General features: G+C 38.9%; 1 protein-coding gene across 2 annotated transcripts in view; it reads left to right on the top strand.

Annotated features, from left to right (window-relative positions):
* Prkg1 (protein kinase cGMP-dependent 1) overlaps positions 1 to 13542 on the top strand; it is a 1145204-nt gene that overhangs the window by 78636 nt on the left and 1053026 nt on the right. The gene's annotated exons all lie outside the window — the stretch shown is intronic.

Below are 13542 nucleotides of genomic sequence, written 5' to 3' on the forward strand. Positions count from 1 at the left end.
TCAAGCCCACGCTATTTCCCGTGTGGACCATGCTGTGCCTCATACTCAGGTCTCAGCCACTCAGCCGCTTTTCTAGCATGTTACAGAGCAGTGTGGCTCTGATGTCAGTAGGATTCATAACTTGGATGGGAACACTGAATGAAACTTGTTACACAACACTCAACCCCAGAGTCCATATGGAGAGCGAGCAGCAGGGACAGGACGGCAACAGAACCAGAACACCATCTGAATGGCATTTTAATTAATAGTAATGACATAATTGGTAAAGCCGAGGATTCTGTTGTCCTGCTCTTAACTACATAACACGGCTGGATGACACGTGTTACATAATAACAGAAGGTCCCTGGGAAACCTTTACTTCCTAAATACAGGGAATTCATGAGGAGATAGTAAAGATTTGGTTATTTCTACTTCTATTTCTTGGATGGGGGTGTTGTGAGTATATACTACATACACTTTTTGAAAACTTACAAGCCCAGTCTATACATGTTGACTCCCATGAATCATTTGAAGGCTTAGCTGACGGAGTTTGAATTCTGTGGAGTAGGGGAGAGTTGATACGGATAGGATAAATATTTTTGAAATCCCAGCCTTACCAAGTTACCATCGTAGATCAGCTGATTTCAATTTGTCTCAGTAACTGAGTGATCTGAATCCATTGGAGCTTTCTTTGGTAAATTAATTTGCAGTCACTGGCATGTTCGCCTGTTTCAGCTAACAAGGTACATGGCCATCTCTCCCGGGCCAAGTTTTGCATAATGAAAATGTAACTCAGAAACAGCATTTTGTATCTTTAAACAGTCTATAGGATTGTCATTTTCATATCTGCAGGACTTTGGAGTTACTAAGAACAAACTGCTCTTATGAAAAGACTATTTTAATAGGCTTTTAGATAGAGTATGATCAATCCAGCTGATAACTCTACTTAAGCATTCTATTTGAGAAAGTCTAAAGAAATCCAGGCAGCAGGACTGAACTGTAGAATGTGATATGTTTAGACGACTCTCGGTGTATGTCAGGGGACACTGATGTTTTTATAAAAGTCCACAGAGAAAATAACACTAGGAAAGCACATTCTTTGTAGTATCACTGTAGGACAAACATTGTATATGTTGAACATGCTTTGAACTCTGGTCCTCATTTGATAACTTTCAGGACTCCATTGTTGAGGTGGTATTGCCATGTGAATTTTCTAATTCTGAGGGATTGGAGAAAATAGATAAGATGTCTTCCAAGTTTAAATAATTTTGGAAAAACATCTGTTCTTTTTTTCACAGTTACATAAAGAAAACTGGAATAAAATTGCCTTGAGTGGTAGTGTACCCTTCTTAGGGGAAAAGAACTATATTGTATGCAAAATAGTTACTATCGTATGCCATTTGAGTGACTGTACAAGACAGCTCCACATAGAACTACTAAAGTGTGACACCCTAAAAACATTTTTTTTGCATTTCATTGTATTTTGTTTGATTCTTTTTATTATTCAGACTTACTGGCAACAAGTGTTTATATCTTTAATCTTTAGCGCAACTTAAATTTAATCACTTTCTTAAAGATTAAGTTAAGATTGAAGGGAAACTATCTAAGTAGACTCGAATTTATTTCTTTGTTTTTGGTTATCTTTCCAGTAGGTGTAGTTAATGACCAACTGATGAATGGAACGAACATATCTTCTAGTGTTCCCTTACTGAGGCTAACTTTTGAGAATTACAGTATTTTAGAACTTCTTTTTTCTTAGTAACCATTGATCATTTGAGAATAAAAAGCGGTACAAAATTTAAAGTAGCCCCATAACTTTGTATCATCTTAACAGTTTTTCCTTGGGATTTTCTCTCTAAGGTGAGAATTGGAAGAAAGCCTCTGTTGGATTCCATCACAGGGGAGGATACTTCTATGCCTGTGAGGTGGAGTGGGGGTGTTGGTCTTTCATAATCTGTATAGATGTAACCTTTAAATCCTTCGTAGGTTATTTATGAATGTGGGGGAAGAATTGATATAGCAAATTGGAATCTGTATTATACTGCTGTCAATGAACTACTTAAAAATGCAAAACCACTAGATTCTATGTCCCAAATACATTGAGCAAAAGCTCCCTAACAGTGAAACAAATAAACCCAGTCATCCAGTTTGTGAAATCAGGCAACCTGATGGGTCACTTGAACTTCTAAAATAATTTTATTTCGTGGCATTTAATTCCTAAGGATGCACTCACTGTTCCCAAGTCTTTTCTGTTTTGTTGTCACAGCCTTCCATGTCATTTCAGTTGGACTACCTCAACTTGAGTTCCTATCAAAACTTGTTAATGTCTGTGTGTTTGTGTAAAGCTGTTGTGTTTACCCCTGAGGTGGCTTCACTTCAGAGAATGATGACATGTTCTGTTCTGTTTCACTTTGTGATTGTGAAATACTTTGGAAGAATTGGAGATAGAAATGAAATACATTTATTCCTATTTTTAGGTAGGAGTTAAAATTTAAAAGATGCTATGTGATCTTCTGAACCTTGATATTATATTCCAAGCGAAACAGTGTTTCCCTGGATGCTATGTGTTTAATTCTGAAGCAAGTCATGGAAATCATGGAATTCTGGTGTGACTATACACAGCCTGATACTAGAACATAGATTTCTGTGAAGGTACTTTCTAATAAGCCTTGCAAGTCAGTTCAATACCTGTCTGTAATACCTTCCTCATGGAAATTCTTGTAAGGAACATAAGCCTTGCCATTACAGAGTTAACAAGAGACCCAACAATACTATACAAGTAAACCTTTAGATATCTGGGCAAGGTAAAAGGCAGAGCAGCTGGTACATTCTGTAACTCCTATTAAGATGCCTGGTATTAGGAACTACCCCAAAGTACAGGGTCTTGTGCTGTAGTAGTGCTGGTGAGACTGCCATGATTTAAGCACTGCATGATGTGAAGGGAAGGATGAGTTGTTATAGTTCAAGCCATCAGGAGAGACAGGGCACAGCCCGAGAATGGTGGCAACCAGTGACTTTCTCAGAGTGCTGTGAAGGGAACCAAAGCTCAGTTTCTATGATTTTATAGAGTGGATCAAGAAGAACTTATGCTTTTCTTAGAATGATCATGAACCATGTGTGCTCAAGTGTGCAGTGCGTGTGTGTGTGTGTGTGTGTGTGTGTGTGTGTGTGTGTGTGTGTGTTTCACCAGGGCTAGTTAGTGCTGAAACTCTGAATATCAGACTATGGTTCTAACCTTCCACCATAACTACACTAACTAGTTTAGAATCTTTAACCTTAACCAAAAAACAGATGATGAAAATTCTTAAGGAAACCCAAGTCCACTCTTAAAGAAACCAAATACCTTTCTGAGCACTACTGAAAATAGTTGAGTTATATGCCATAAGCCAGCTCTGCAGATTCCTCACATACCTGGGCAGACTGATAAGCATGAGAATGAAATCTTGTTAGTTATTGAAATCCATCTTCCCTGTTTCCGTGGGGGTGTTAAATTCTGACCTAAGGTTATTATAATAGTTTCCAGTTAAGTTTGAGCATTCATTTGACATTACAGGCTATGCAAAGAAAAAAAGTTGTGCAAAGCCTTTGTAATATTATATGGGATCATGTTGCTAAATATCCTGTCATGGTGCTTGGAAGTACAGTCAAGTTGCTTGCCCCTAAAATGGGATGTATAATGAAAATCCAAGCCTTAAATAAAGTAGCTCTAGGGACTTCCTGGGAATATAAATGACCATCTTCCTTGCTCTACTGGGTTGCATTTCCAAGACCTCACCATTTAGTGTTTCATTAAAGAGTTGGTTTGAATTTTTGTTAGAAAAGGGTAGTATAAGACATGCAATGTTTTCATTGTTGCTGTTTGCAGGTTATAAGGCACATGGGCACATTTTTTTTTATCCTGTCTGCCTAGCAATGGAGGGTCTCCATGGTATCCTAGCAACCATATTTGAACACCAGGCTGCTGCTCTTTCTGCTATCTCTACCCTAGGTGCTGCTGCCCATCCCAAGGAACTGGAATTAAGGCTAGGATCCCAGGCCCTCTGACTTGAACCTTCCTGGCACTGGGAACACAAGACAATGTGACAAGCACTCACATGCTGAAAGCAGCACTTACCAGCATGCTCAACAGCTTATTATGCAATCACATCTGTGGCATTTTGAATCCTAATCTGAATTGTTGAGCTGGTGTTCTTTGCCACCCCTCCTGTGACAGTCCCTCTCTACTTCCTCACACACAGCTTTCTGACACCAGCTCTAGTCCCTCCCACCATCCTTTGTAGTGAATGCCTTCTTTGCTATCTCCTTAAAGATATTTTTTTTTGTTTTTGAGAATTAAATCTGTACAGCCTGTTCAAACTCTCTAAGTACAATTTTGTTGGTAAGATCAGGGAATGCTCTCCTTCCCCAAATGACATTTAAATATAAACAATAGCACAAAAGCTGCAGCTACACAAAGCAGATGTTTAACACAAGGTGGGACTAAGCATACTGCACTCTTAGAAGTGTCTTGTTTGGGAGTGGAATTTTATGATCCTAGTTATTCATATAAATAAGCAGGAGAGCAGAGTGGGGAGAAGGCATTTTGGGATGTGGAGCATTGTTGAAGTTATGTTATATTTTCCAGAAGTTTGGAAGTAGCAATATCTTTCTGGACATATAAATATGCCCCCCAATGCTGGAGCAGAGTTTGCAAGACAGGTAGTCCTTTGTGGGCAAAAACTGACGAGGACCACATTGAAAGCTTGCCTGTCTTGAGAAGGTCCACTTAGATATTGTCATAAAATAATGCAGATGTTTCTCTTCAGACCAATGTCTGTTTCCAATGCTTTGTATTTCCCCTTTGAAGCATCGCTTAATCTAATGTCAGGGAGGGATTGGGGGCTTGTCTGCAGGCTTCAGTTAGGGGAGAAAAAGGAAGTATGCCAGCATGTAGCTGTGCTAAAATAGTAGGTCAAGAATGACATTGCCTGTCATCATCATCATCACCACCTCTACCCTCCAAATTTTCATGGGACACTAACTCTGTGGCAACTATCTTTCCTTTGCTTAACTTGCATCCTGTCTTTTCCCCTTGTGAGTGTGTGTGTGTGTGTGTGTTAGTGAGAGAGGGAGAGAAAGAGAGAGAGAGAGAGAGAGTCTGCATGTGTTGAATAAATGTATGTGCATATCGTGTGTGAGTGTTCTCACAGCATAGGCATGTATGGAAGCCAGTTGTTGATGCTGTGTCTTCCGTAATTGCTATTCTTCATTGCTGCTGCTGCTGCTGCTGCTACTATTATTGAAACAGAGTCAGTCAAGGAGCCTGTGGCTCACTGTTGGGGCTAATCTTTTTGTCTCTGCACTACTACTGTAGTGACAAGGACAGTGCCACACTTGGCTTTTAAGTGAATGCTGGGATTCAAACATAAGTCCTTATGCTTTCCCAGCAAGTGCTTTATTTACTAAGCAATCTTCCCTTCCCTTGCATTGTGGATTTCAATACTACTGTAAGGAATATCCTAGATTATTCCCATTTCCCAGCCTGAGGAACAGAACACCCAGACTACTAGAAAGTAAGGCTCATGTCCAACGGCATACACCTAGTGAAAAACTAAGCCAGAATTTGAGCTGCTGGAGCCTTTTTAAGCTCTTATAGTTCTTTACTTCTTATACTGCCTCAAAACTTACAGGGATTGGGTAACTGCAGAGCCTATGAATAACATATAGGTTGTTCTGGGGAAAGAGTCTGTGCATTCATAATCAGGGAGAAAGCAGAAAAACCTTCGGAGAAGTTGAAGAAATTAGGTAGGACTTTCCTCCAACATGATTGTACATTAGAATCACCTGGGGAACTTTAAAAATCTCATTACCTAAGTTTTACCACCAATGAATTAAAATCAGACTATTTCAAGTGATTCCTATGGTAGTTACAATGTGAAACAAAACTTGGGAGCCACTGTGATAAGAAGATGACAGGACATGTTGTGTGTATGTATGACAGCAAATAGAGGACCAGGATAAGTCTAAAGAGTTGGATACCTCTATGGGCTAAAATCTTTATTAGCTTGCAAAAGCAGTGATGGGTTTTATTCTTTGTAGATTGTAAGCGTGTGTCATATTGTTTATGCTCCGGAGTAAGTATGCAATGCTCCCCATAGCCCTGTTTTTTTCAACCATGATTGTTCATTAGAAAACTGCCGAGGAATATTTTAAACCCATCTTTGCTGGATGCCACTAATAAGATTGATTCAGCCGCTCTGGGGTTGGGCTCATAGGTAGTTACATATTTTAATCCAGAGATGCCTCTCATCTTCATTCTGAGTTGAGAACCTCTTCACTAGCCCACCCGGCTCCTCATGCTACAGATTACTTCCCATCCTCTTGGAGAGATGCTGCTCCTAGATGGATGAGGCAGCTCCACCCGTGTGTCACCCATCACAGCTGGACTGTCCCTTTCACTCTGATTCTGAGGTTGCCTACTATAGTTCTGGCCACACAAAGGCCTCAGCCACTCTATTCAACTGGTAAACAGTTTCCTCCTTCCAGCCAGCCACAAGTCCTGGCCAGTCACAGGATACATATTAGGGTCAGTCATCACCCCAAGTTTGTTTTCCGCTTGTGCTGGGGGCAGTGGCTTTGCCAGCAGGAGAGACCGTTTCCTTGAATCCCAGCTGATGCTATGAAATTTGAAATTGATGGAGGTGAAACAAAGACATGTCCCACTTGGAAGAGCAGGGCAGGGCTTGCAGCATTTCTGTCTGGTATGAGATGCCTCTGCAGCCAGCTAGCTTTTTTTTCCCCCTTACAGATATTTTATCCTTTTAAGGCAAACAGCTTGAGCTCCGGCTGAGAAGTACTTTCCAAGGAGGTTTCAACGAAAGCAGAACAAGCAAATCAACCTCTCAGCCCCCTTTCCAGACAGTTTGGTCTGAGAGACCAGATGTGGGCAACTTCTGGTAAAGGAGAAGTCTCAGGTACCCCTGTAGCATGGGGTCTTGGGAGATATGAAGAATCCCTATGCCCAGTGCTCTGAAGTCATCACTGTCCCTGTGGCTAGCTCTGCATTTCTTTCTTGCTTCCATTTCCCAGGTGAAACTCCTCAAGGTGTTGGTAATGGTCTCCAATAGGTATATGTTCACATTTGCAATTCAATCATTATCTTCTCAGGTGAGAATCAAGCACTATTGCGCTTTATGTAAGCAATGAAAATAGCTAATATAATTGCAAATGCCTTTTGGTAAAAAAACATCTTCTTACATCTGAGGAGCTTTTTTGTTTCTCTTCCCCTTCGCATAAACATAACAATGTGGACAGATCTTATGTTAGAACAGAGTAGGTGGAATAAGACTCCCCAGAGGCTTAGGGATATTAATTACACAGAAAAGTTATCCATAAGGAAAAGAAGCGTTTTTATTGTGAATGCTGCATTTGGACATTAGGACTAAATGGGAAGGAGCAGAGGAATAAATAATGAAATAATACAACACAGCAGCAATAAAGAAACATGACTGCGAACATGCGTTCACTCACTGCTGTTAGTACTTAAATGAATCGTGGAGAGCATAGTTTGGTGCTTGGACTCTGCAAAAGCTATCTATGTCCAAGTTCTTTTTGATTGTGTACAAAGCTGGGTCGAGTTAGAAGAGCAAAGTTACCAGTGGCAATTTAGAGCAGGCCTATATGACTTTCACCTGCATAAAAAACAGTATTGTCAATGACTTTTGCCAACCTAAAGATCACAAATGCAATCCAAGCTTCATCACACCTGCTGCAAGACAGATGCAATTGATAATTAATTTATCCATAAACACAGAGTTTCTTATGTGCAACCAAAGCATAAGTAGTTTACATGATTCCCCCTCCCTAGAATTTTAATGTTTTTAAAACAGATGTGAGGTTTTGTTGTTAGAAACTTCAGTTTCATTTTCTCTCAGTCCATATCTGCTCTATAGAAACAACACTGTGTTTCTTCTTTTACACTAAACAATTGCATTTTCTGCTACTCAGTTTAATTTGTTAATTGTATTGAATGTCAATGATGACAAATTTGCCACTGCTAAGTGAAAAGATACTTTTGCTGTTTATGAAACAAATGTATTACAGCAATATCACAATTTCACCAGATCGGATGCAAGGAATAATGAGATTGTGTGAGAGGAAAAACATCTTCTAGATACACAATGCATCCTCCTAATAGTCCAACTTTATGAATAAATTACAATTTTGACAATGCTTCTAAGTCTGGACTAAGGGAGAAGGAAAAGGACACTTAAGAAAGAAAGTGGGCATTCTTTGTTTTGTCCCTAAGGAGCTATTGTTACAGATGGGTAAAGGGGTAGGTTGGCCATACAGTACTGTGTCTGCAGGTGGCTGACACACACTGACAAGAAGCACAACCACACATTGTGTCTGCCCAGGACACACTTTCCTGAAGCACACTTGTATATTACTGTAAGAAAGAAAAGATGGCCTGGACTAGAGACGTGTGCTGCTGGAACAGGGTACTTGAAGTGTTGGAAATCGGCAGGTGCTGTTTTGTTAAGCCTGTGATGGCAACTCGTTGTGCCAGTGGGAGGAGAGAAAATAAGGAAACATGCAAACAGGAGCATGGGACTCAGTGTGAATCATGTTCTTCATCGTGGGTAATTGCTACTCTCTTATTTTGGAACTGTCTAACCACACCAAGGCTTCAAAAAGTAAGCTCAAAGACACATGGATAATTAAAGGAAGGTTTGGGGCTGGCAGATCCATTCATTGGAGTATATCTTTATTTTCAGCAATGGCGTCAACTGAATAGAACATTTCCAGTTCTGTAGTGTTGGAGGAGTCTTTCTCCCAGAGTAGATGGAAGGACACAAAGTGACCAGATAGTTCTGAGTTGTCATTCATGTGATACCCAGCTTTATAGAATTGCAGTGTTAAGACCACTGACTGGATGAGCAGTGTTTCTTGGTATACACCTTAAAAGCATCAGAAATATTGTGTAAGAATCCATTCTATGACTTTTAAAAATATTTGTAGCCTTGATCAAAAGTAGTCATTTTTCTTTTCTTCAAAACAGCACTGCAAATTTTTTGTTCTTCATAAAAGGAAAAATATGACATAAAAAGCATAATTTGTCTGACTCTGCTTTCTACGTGTTTTAGCATAATTTAGCAAGGAGACTTCTGTTCTCTTACTGAGTATAAAGGAAACTAAGAAACTAAGTGGTGGCTAGTTCCCAGAACAGAAATTATATTGGCCTAGATGGCAGAATTTTGAGATGGTCTTCATAGGAAGGGATGTAAGCTATAGGATGTAAGAAAAACAAGTTAGCCATGAATGGCCCATCTTTTGATAACTCACACTTCCTAATTCATCATCTTTGCTTTTTGTTAGACTGCTTAGGCACCAGAGTGTTTCACTATTCATGGTTTTGACCTATGTTGGGGAATAACTATCATAAAACTATACTTTCTTTCTGATAGCTACCTGCAAAAGAGTATAGCCCATGTCCTTTAAAAATATAATAGTTAAATTAAAGAGGGAAATTTAGACACTTGGAAGCATTAGATGTGGGCTTTTGGACATTTATGTGTTTATGAGTAATTGTAACATGATTTTTGAACATGATAATATTTGAGGAATAGTTAATTATAATGATAATATTTGAGGAATAGTTAAAAATGATAATATTTGAGGAATAGTTAATTATTTCCATCATAAATTATATTCCATCTATAATTGCAAGCATTTAGAGTAACCTAGGTAAAGAGTCTACACATTAAGAAATAAAGAAATTAGAAGGGCAAAGGTTGAACTACTTTAATAGCCAAGTGAGGCATGCTGATTGAACCACCATGTTGCTGGGACTTTTATTCTAAAGTGCACAATGAAAACACCACTCATCTCTGAGGAGATGACTCTTCTCATGTGGTACTTCCTGTGGCTTGTCTTACCCTTGGGTGTCACTCTCGAGGTCCTGTGCCATGCCATTGTCTGCCACAGTAGATGCTAGAGCAGTATTCCATCTTAGTGATCGCCAAGGGTTACTGCCAGAGTGATGGATGGGAAATGACTCAACCATACATTTATTTGTTGTGGCAAGAGCAGATTTCTCAGCTAGATGGACTTAGAGGTTATTAAATATTATCTAGGTGAACTCTTGCTAGTGAGTTTTTAAATCACTGATGACAGCTTTTCTCTCTGCCCTTTCACTCGCATTCATAGTTCAGCCCGTTGTTTTATCACGGTGAAGGGAAACAACATAATTTTCAAAACTACGCTTGTTCAAGCTCAGCTCCCCTTTCCTTTTGTTTTAAAGCAACCTTTGCCTGGCCCTGTTAAAATAAATTCATGTTTTAAAGAAACAGCTCCTCAATTTGCTAGTGATTCATTTCCTTATTTTCCACTCAGAATTTAGCCTCTTTAATTGAGTGTTATTAGAAAGATTCTCAAGAACTTTCAGATTCTTTACATTGATAATACTTGGTTCCATGGATATGTTTCTAGTTGCTAATTTGTTCAATCATCTGTCAAACTGTATTAAGGAACTAAGGGCAGGAAGTGTTAGCTTGAAGGTTTCTGCTTTTCTCCCAGAAACCATTTGATACCTAAACATTGGTGTTTTGAGAAAATGTGCTTTAAATACTGCTGTTTCTAGGGGACTTTCCAACATGAATTAGTCCTGACTAGCTGAGATGGAGTCGTGTTTATAGTTTTTACTATTTGGCTTTACAGTGCTGCCCTTTTCTTCCCTAGGCCCATCAGGGCTTAAGGTTTATATTTTAGCTCCCGTTTGGATCTCATGCATTCCACACAACATGACAAAAATTCCACCGAAACAAGACTTGTTTCTCTCTTTTTCTGTGCTGTGTACTTGGAGCTCAATATGGGGCTGACCCAGAGCAAATTCTTTGTCTGGTAATGGATAAGAGAAAGCTTTTCAGTGTTCTTGTTCCTCAGATACTTAACTTTTTAAATCTAGAAATTTGGAAATTATTGACTCAAGCTACTGGGGACTATACAGCTTGTAGGAATACTAGCTTCAACCAGGAAAATGATTGGCAGATGTCTGAATTTAGGTGCTTTGGCTAAACTTTGTGGAAAACCAGTGCCCGTCACAGCACCTGTCATTCCACGAGACTGCCCATGTTTGTGCCATCCACCTGATCTCTGAAAGCAATTCAGTTCTTTTTCAGATCTCGGAGGTTGCAGTGTCTTGAGATGCCCCTAGTAATTTGAATCATCTGTGACTGTGAATTATCTTTGCAAGGAATCATGCTTGTCCTTTGGCTTACTAAATGCCTGTCCCAGGCTCTGCAGCATAAAACCTCCTCAACTGGTTAACCTAGAGAAGCAAGGGGATTTATTGCTAAGAAATACAAATAGGAAATTAATAGCAGCTACAGGAGAATCTTTTCAAATTCTTAATTCTCTTTTGCAGACACAGCTAACACTCTCACTAACAAAATCCTGTCAAGCTTAGAATAATAGCTTGCTAATTTTGAATATCCAAAGATTCGCAAAGATCTTAATATTATGAGATACTAGGGACCATCAAACTAATGATGAAATACTTTTTAATTAGGTGCCTTTTTCAATGTTAACCAAAATAAGGCAGGAATTTTAAAGGTTGATTTTTGTTTGCATATCTTCCCTTAGCGTCTCTTCCTTTCAGGATAAAACCTTTTAGTACTCAATCATATTTTTAAGAAAGCCTCTTTTTAAAATCTCACTTGATCATATGTTTCTGTGAATGTCTGAGGTCATGTTTTTGGAAGGCCCGCGTGATCAAGTAGCTACAGACTTTGTGACAAGAATAATATTTAATGTCAATTTATGCTTACTAGTTATAAAATTAATATGCATATGATGTAATTTATGTTCAATAGTATCCAAGTGAGTAAAAGGGGGCTGATCACCTTCAGTTTACAGACAAGGACATTAAGGATCAGAGGTGAGACAATATAATTCCCCAACACAATAGTTCTTATCTGATTACACTGTAAATCCAGGAGTTGTCCAGGCTCTTCCACACCATGTACATCTTAATACATGCATGCATTGCTTTGAGAATTCTTTGAACCCTGTGGTTCATCAGTGCACTCACAGAAATTACTAGTAGATAGGCTCAAAACACAGCAGCTGTAATAGATAGGAATGTACTCTCTAATTCAATTGGTCTTTCACCTCCACCTCCATCTGTGATACTGTGTTTGTCTCTGCTTCCCTTTCCTCATTATGAATGAAGATTGTAATATACACTAGAATGAGAGACGATATACATGTTGCCTTAACACAGTAGATTTCATAATCAGTTACTACTGAGTACAATAGTATTACTATACTACTATTGTTGATATGTGGACTTCGTTAAACTATTTTTCATAAAAGAGTAGGAAAATCTCTAAGCTAAGTGTCAGGGCATGAGATTTAAATACTGCTCCAGTAAGAGATTTTTGGAGCAGAGTGAGCTCAGTACAATTCAAGTGTGTTTTTTGGGGGGGTTGTGACTCAGAGAAAGATGGAATGACAGCAGAAATCCACTGTGACTGCCTCAGTTGTGGATTAACCACAGGCAAGAAAGCATGAATACAGGCAAGTTTGAAGCCCATACCTGTGCTGCTCATCTCATTCAGCAAACCATTCTAGGTCTACAGAGAAGTCCAAGATAGATTGACAAAGGTTGAATTGTGGTGTGTCTGTAAGCGAAGTTGTAAATTATGTTGAAAAGTTTCATTACTTCAAAGGAAAACTCTCAGTAAAGATTCAGAATAATTAGTGATCATCATTTTCAGATTCATTCATGAGAATTTACAATACTTTTGCTCTGAAATTTGTTTAAGCACCTAGGTCATTGCAAATATAGACACGGTGTGCTGTTCTGGAGTCAGTTTTGAGGGACCCCTGCCTTAATGATTTGATTGCATCCATCAAAAGTATTTAGAGCAAAATGGCCCTGCTATTTTCTGAAATATTTGCCTGGAAGTTATTCACTGATAATGGATTTCTATTTGAAAACCATTTATTCCCAACTCAAGTATTTACTGTCCAGATGGAGAAGCTCTCAGGCGCAGAACATAATCTTAGCTCATAAATGTTTTCTATTAATGACCTTGATTCTCCATCTCAAGATGTCTTTTCAAAAACAATATGATTGTGGGTAAAAGCAGCAATAACAACCCTGTTAGCCTGTGGAGGAATACATTAATGATCTCGGATGGATTCTTGACAGTCATGATGATGAGCTGATAATGGAAAGCTTTAGAATAAAGATAAAAATACTAGTTCGCTTTGAAATGCGTCGTGTAGTGCAAGAAAGATTTCCTACAGCTTTATTGAGATATAATTTACATACCATAAAACTCACCCAGCATATTTGCACAGGGAATCACCACTAAATGTAGAGGGCCATGTAACTACCACCACAGTCCATCATTATAACACTCCAGTACCTCCCAGAACTTCTTGGAGTTTGCTTAGTCTCTATCTTTGTCTTCATCCCCAGGCAACCATTGATCTGCTTCCTGTCCTTATCAACTTGCTTTTTGTGTAAGTTTCATATAGATTAACATTATTTTGAAAAGGATGCCAATTTACTTG

This window comes from Mesocricetus auratus, unplaced genomic scaffold, assembly GCF_017639785.1.
Source record: "Mesocricetus auratus isolate SY011 unplaced genomic scaffold, BCM_Maur_2.0 Super-Scaffold_4256, whole genome shotgun sequence".
NCBI classification, from domain to species: domain Eukaryota; kingdom Metazoa; phylum Chordata; class Mammalia; order Rodentia; family Cricetidae; genus Mesocricetus; species Mesocricetus auratus.